Below are 6,371 nucleotides of genomic sequence, written 5' to 3'. Positions count from 1 at the left end.
CTCTGGAGCACAATTTCTGCTACACAGACTGAAGCATATAATAGAAAGGGAGCAATGGCATCATCTGCAGCACTCTGGGGACACACCATTTCTCTGACCTTCATAAGGCAGTGCCATATTGGTAAATTGCCACTAAAAATAAAATTATGAGATCTGAAGAATTCCTGGAAGAGAGGCTTTCCATCATGGTAAGTACAGGGCTTTGGTTTATTATTCACCTTCTCCAATTTAAAGAAAAACCGTTGATTCTGGAAAAGAGGATGAATAAAATTCAGTAATCAGCCTATTACTGTTCATATATTACTAATATAAAATAACAAGAAGGACAAGGCCAGGAGAGATCTCTGATGCGAACCAATGAGTAAATCATTTGTCGTAGGTACTGTGTGGCTGCAGACCCCATCCTGCCCATGTTTGTTTCAATCTGAAGCCACAGTAACTCCTCTGTGATTAACGGGGTAATAGCAGTATTAAACTGTTCCCATCATTGATCCAAGTGCCAAGATGGCACACACAAAGACTTTTTAATATTTCAGGTCTCACTTTCTAAGCTTTGATACACTGAACTATGGAATAAAAGAAACATAAAAACAAACAGTAACAGGGGAAAATCTGTAGCCATTTACTTCTCAAAGCAATTTTAAGGAAAACACATTAAAAAGTACACTAGTTCACAGATCAGCTGTGCAACACTTCTTATTCCCAATCTGCGAAAGTGGATATTTTCCTTGTAAACGGTATTAATTTCCCATAGCCAATTTTTTTATAGTGCCACCTGTTCTGGACCAGCAACTGACATTTATAATCTTACTGAAAACAAGCCTGCCAATACACATTTGAGTGTACTACAAATTTGTTCCTGACAGGCTTTTTAGATCCTTCAGGGCAAAGTAACACTGACTTCTCTGCAATGGGGCAAAGTAACACTGACTTCTCTGCAATGTTATTTAAAATTAGTAATGACTATCTGAAAAATGCAACCTTTATTTCTCAGTATTTAGCCACATACAGACCTGAGCTCTTATGTACACTTCAGGTCAACTCTAGCAGTAGATGGACATAATCATAATTCTTGTCCAGCTTAAGAATCTTTTAGCCTACTAAAATGGCTTAATAAAAGTCTTATTTTGACAAGGATTAGTTCCAAGATTTTGTACACTCAGAGTTTTATAATGTACTTAAAGTATGTAAGTATAAAAAAATACAAATACCCTAAATTAATTTTATTTCCAGGCCATCCCTGAAATGATCTGAAGTTCCTTCCTCTTGTTACCAGCTTGATCACTGTACTTATCCACTCCATTTTTGAGTCACTACTGTGAGTAACACACAAACATCCAATCTCACTCGTATCTCTAGGGGAAGGCAAATGAATATTTGCAAAGCCAGAGCAGGATGTCAGCAGTGATATTGTACTATATTCTACTACTAGCTCTTCGTGTTTTCTTTTTTTTTTTTTTTTTTTGCTACCATGCTTTATCTTGTGCTAACTGGCAAACCATCTGCCTTGGAAAATACTTTCCCGTGTGAGTGTGAAATAATGTAAATACAGTGAGAGAAATACAATGAGAGTGTAAAACCCACAGTGAGAGAGTCCAGAAGGAAACAGTAGAACTCCCTTGTTCTCACTGAAGATGTACCCACTAAGACCGCACATCCATAAAAGTTTGATTGGCATTCATATATTTTAGGGAAATCATACTAATTACTGGTGGATTGAGCTTTTAAATTCTTCTCAAAATAATACACATGATCTTCATATTATAATACAACACAATATAGTGATACTCTGCCTGAAAGTTTTTAAAAGGACTTGCAAACCACAGAAAATCGAGACACAGTAGTAACACAAAATATGAGCTGCCAATGCAGGTTTCTGTGGGGTCCTCTGTTTTGCCAAAGAACTGTCATCGGTGCACCAGTCCTGAATGGGGACACATTACTGCTAATACCTCTGTGGTTCATGCTACTTTATGTTCTCCAGAAATTATTTTTCCAGAGCTGTTAGCTATCAATAAAGTATAAAGATGAGCTGAAGCAGGAAAAAGCTTTTCCTGCCTGCACCCACCTTCCTCCTCCACACTGTTCCTGTTTGCCTTGCTGTACAGTCACAAGGCTGGCGGGGACCATGAATGAGCCAGTGGCTACAGCAGGAGACAATTCTTTGAGAGACCTCCCTTCCCAGATTTGGCCCAGGCCTTCTGTGATCTCCAGGCAAATATCTGAGGCCATTTCCATGTTGTCATTGTGAGCACTGCATTGTCTCCTTTCCACTCAGAAAAGAGCACACGTATTGCAGTAGTTAATGGGCCTGTGGGAGGGGGACAGACAGGACATACAGATCTATCACTGTCGTTTACACTATCTTTGAAATATTTATTCTCACACCATCAGTCTGTCTTTTTGTGTCCAGTGGACAAAACTGAGAAACCCAGTAAGTGCCAGGTGGCCTGTAGCTTTTCTAGCTAGAAAATAAGCTTCCCTCTCATATGTCTATTTAAATACTCCTATAAAGTTATTGAAACATAAGTAAATAGGTTTAAAAAAGGGGAAGAATAAGGAACCCATTTATACCTGGCATCCTGGTAATGGAATTGATCAGTGGAGCATGTGGATCATCTGTACAAGTTCTGTAATGAGATTGTATTCTAAGAAAGAATTTGAACTTACTATGGGCAAATGACTAACAGGGAAAAAACACACAGTGATTATTTTAAGCTGTAATATTTGCAGGATCACATACATATCCCACATACCGGTTTTTTTTTGTTTAGTTTTGCCAGAGTATTTTTTCTGCAAAATTACTTACAATGACATCATTTAAAAATCCTTTACATTCACACATGCAATGTCACTGAAAACATCTGAAGAGTAAACTCTGCTATGTGGCTTACTTGACCAAGAAGGTTAAACCTCACAGTCTGGATTTCAACCATATAAATCCAGGCAAGTGAATTAGTTAGAGGAGCCTTTTTTTTTTTTTTTTTTTCAATTTTGAAATATGTAGAACAACAGCAGTAAAATTATAAACATTCTTTCTTTTTATATTTCCAGAATGAGAACAAAAAAACACCTGGAGAATGTATACTAAGTCCTCCTGAAATAAAGATTACTTTGTGCTTTATGTAACCTGGAAGCCACAGGTTCAGGAACACTACTATTTAAGCAGGATTTTTAAGAACCAGATTGGAATGTTTGGAAAGCAATAACATAAAAAGTAACGCAAGCTCTGGCAAGCTATGCAAACTATGGTAAAATAGGAGGCTAAAACTTCATGCTGCAGGGCTTAAATTTTACCTACTAGGGAGGCCACAAAGCAATTTTTCTCCTAATAACACTGTATAATTGAATAGACAGCGGGTCTGATCCATAGTCCACCATTGTTAATGAAGCATTTTGTATTTATTTTCCTGAGCTTTGGCTGAAGCCTGTCATAGTCAGAAAGTTGCTCATCTTCCTTTCAGATCTGTGTAAATTTGCCATTGCTGGAAGCAACAATGCAGACTAGGTGTTTGATCAGCAATCAGACTAGAAAAGAAAAATGCAAACTATTCTTGCAAACTCAACCCATATGAAGTTCCCAGCAGCTGTGGATGTTCGAAGTATGAACACACATCTGTGATCTCTGAGCTTCTTGGCTGCTGAACACAGCATAGATTCTGCTGGGTTATTTAGAGATGCTTTTCTTTCCATAAAGCTCGGTTTCCTGAGCTTGGCTCCACCTAGAGAAGAGCTCAGTTGTCCTTTAAGCTTTTGCTAAGCTTCTTTAATTGAGAAGCTGGGCTTAAGGGAAATTGTGAGCTCTGTTACTGGAGGTGCCAAAACTAGCTATTGTTCGTCAGGCAGATTTTCTCAAGCCAGTTCTCCTTTCCACCTGCAAATTGTGAAAGGACATGGATTCATCTAGTGAATGCAGAGGACATGACAGAAGAAACCAAAGCTTCAGCATTAGTACTGCCTAGTGTGACATACATGCCCCTGCAGCTGCTCCCACTGCCACCTCTATTTTCACTGCCTATGGCTGCCACTGGCCTGAAATATCGATACCAACTAGAGAGATAAACACCTTTCATCTATGAATTACAAAGTCAGAGATGAGGTTTGTGGGTTGGGTTTTTTTTTTCCTTTGTCTCTGCACAGAATGCTGAATAACTAATAAATATTTCCTATCAGCTGGGAATGTCTCAGTGGGAACAATTACCATAAACTGCTATAAAATAAGTATTGCGAAATCTTCCCTCAGCCTTCTACAGTGTTCCAGCAAAATTAAATGTCAGGACAAGAAGAGGAGAGGAAAGCTAATGCAGCTGAGTGTTCACCAGGGGGTCAAAAAAACTTACAAGAAGGAACAGAGGCAGCAAAGAACAGTACCATTTGTAAGGCACCCAACCTCCGCTTTAAAATATGGCCAGCTGTTGCTGGGCTTAACTCTACCTTGCCTAGCCAAGTTAGTTGACTTGGACCTTGGAAGGCTAGGTATGACTTGCAATCTTCCTGGAATCAATGGGAAAAGATTCATTTTAATTAGGGTGCAGGACCCAATGATCAACTCTGTCCACTGATGGCCCAAGGAGGGAGGAATTGCTAACCCTGCCAGTCCAGGCAGGTGCTGCGCTGGGCTGTCACTGTTCCCTGCCATGTGCCAGCATAGCATGAGGACCCCACAATCCAAAATGTTGCTGGTTGAGATCAAAAGGAGACAAGTGCACAAAAAACCATTTTACTAATCATCTCTCCTAGCCTTTAAGCCCCTTCCAGATTACACAGGTAACATGGGGGCACAACTGGACACCTTGATCTCTTCCATGGCACAGTAGCACTAGTCTGTCTCAGGTTGTTTTTTCTTGAAAGATGTAGGTATAGAATTGCACCTTGCTCTTGGGCCTCTTCTTTGAACACACTCCTCCACCTCATCTTCCTACATACAAACCCCCTCTGAACTCTTCTCAGTTTGGAGCTGGGGTGGGTGGGAGCATCGCTCTGGGGTCACTGTGTACACAACGTCTCAGGGTGAGACATTAAAATGTCCAAGTGTAATGTATATGCAGGTTGCAGGAAGTGCAGAAAAGGGATGAGCATCTGTTCCTTATATCAGTGTGATCAAACTGTTGAATGTCTTTCCCAGACTAAACAAATTACTTTCATTTTATATATTCGAACCGGCACAAGTCAAACCTAGATGCTGAATTAATTAATGATGCCTGTGAGAAGGAGTCCTCCTTCAGATTTTTGATTATATTTTGTCACATGCCTTCACAAGATCTTTCAAGGGAAGCCAATCAGCTTAATGTGCTATTACTTTGTATCTAGGAAATGCAGAGTAAACTGAAAAGTGAGTGGCTCCAAAGCAGAAGTCCTTGAAAAAATATTTCAGTGTATGCAACTGAGTCCTGGGGATCTGCATGGATTATTAAGGATTCTTGGGGTAAGAAAGTGTATCTCTCTCACCAGTCCTTCAATTATTCTGGAACGTAAGTTCAGTGCCAAATGCTCTTTTAAAGTTTTCTGTTAATGCATAGTTTGCGTCACACATAATGACATTTTACATCAAGTGTACTTGGTGCTTAGGAATAATTTAAGAAGCTGTCCATTTCAGGGAGACTAGCAAGACAGATTTATGTGGGTAAAGAGGAATGTTGATAATGTTCTTTTTTTGTGTCAATATTTACTGAAATGTCTTACTAATGTCCAATAAAAAAAAATAAAAGGCAAGCACCAATTGAATAAACAGTTTCTAGCTATTGCCATGCACTAGAAAATTTTTCTTCCAATTGCAGAAGAATCTGCAAACAATCTGGCATGGGTTTAATAATTTATACATAGATGTAAGTATTTGGAGATAGGGGGTGTATCATAGGCAATATAATCGATTTTATTTAATTTTGCATCTTTCAGGACTCTAATATTTTCCCTAATGTCTTTGTTCCTGTCTGAGAAGGAGATTAACAAATGCACTGGTGTTTAAAAGTGGCACATGACAGAGCTGCAACATGATCAGCCCCAACACTAGCGCAAGCTGTGAGGGTATGACTGCGTTGTCGTTAATCTGGTACATGTGATGCCTGCATGCTCCAGAGGACAAATCACAGATTAAAAAGAAAAAAAAAAAACCAACACACACACACACACAAAAAAAAAAAACCAAAAACAAAACACATGTCAGTCTGCAGCCACAGGACAAGCCAAAGCCTGCAAGAAGGCAACAGAGAACTGAATGGTCAGCTTCCTGCCTGAGAGGGACAGGCACACAGCCAGCAAACAGCTGAGACTCTCACCCAGCCTCATCTGAAGGGACACAACTGTGTTGTCTTCTGCCAGAGCAGCTGGCCACACTGTTGTTTAAGATCAGCTCTGGGCAGTCAAGGTTCCTG

Source organism: Falco punctatus (genome assembly GCF_963210335.1).
Source record: "Falco punctatus genome assembly, chromosome: 2".
Taxonomy (NCBI): Eukaryota; Metazoa; Chordata; class Aves; order Falconiformes; family Falconidae; genus Falco; species Falco punctatus.
This window is presented reverse-complemented; position numbering follows the sequence as displayed.